Source organism: Stegastes partitus, unplaced genomic scaffold (assembly GCF_000690725.1).
Source record: "Stegastes partitus isolate 25-593 unplaced genomic scaffold, Stegastes_partitus-1.0.2 Scaffold519, whole genome shotgun sequence".
Classification (NCBI taxonomy): domain Eukaryota; kingdom Metazoa; phylum Chordata; class Actinopteri; family Pomacentridae; genus Stegastes; species Stegastes partitus.
In genome coordinates this window covers 313,179-313,848 of record NW_007578250.1, presented here as the reverse complement: position 1 = coordinate 313,848, position 670 = coordinate 313,179, and positions in this window count along the sequence as shown.

Sequence of the window (670 nt, the reverse complement as noted above, 5' to 3'; positions counted from 1 at the left end):
TATACCTACTACAACTAAGGCGGGGAGTGCAAAGTGACGCTATCAAGAAACTTAAGCAACATTAATGCAACATTCATGGGAAACACACCAGTTAAAGTAAATTACAATTATGCTCGATATCTATATTTATTTTTCAGAATGTTACTGTTCTTCGTGTCAGTGTGGAAAATCACTTTACAGAATCACTTCGCTGCATCCTGGATACCACAAGGCTACTGGTGCTGTCGGCCTACTTCTACCCATCCATCCGTTGTCTATACACCGCTCAATAGTTTGATTACTTTAGTGACTGCTCCTATTTGTTTCTTAGACATTTTTAGATACATTTTTACTTTCAAAGTCAATAATCATCATCACGCTGCTGTCAGATTAAGAAGAAACACAATGTGTAAGAGGCCTGTGACTCTAGCTGCCATATTGTTACGCTTCTCTGGTGACCAGATGTGGATTTGTCTCTAGGTGGCTCTGCTGTGGGGTCGGAGGAAGAACAAACCAAAGATGAACTATGAAAAGCTGAGTCGCGGCCTCCGTTACTACTATGACAAGAACATCATCCGCAAGACTGCAGGAAAGCGCTACGTCTACCGATTCGTCTGCAACCTGCAAGGCCTCCTGGGATACGAGCCGGGGGAGCTGCACGCCATGTTGGACATCAACAACAAGAATCACT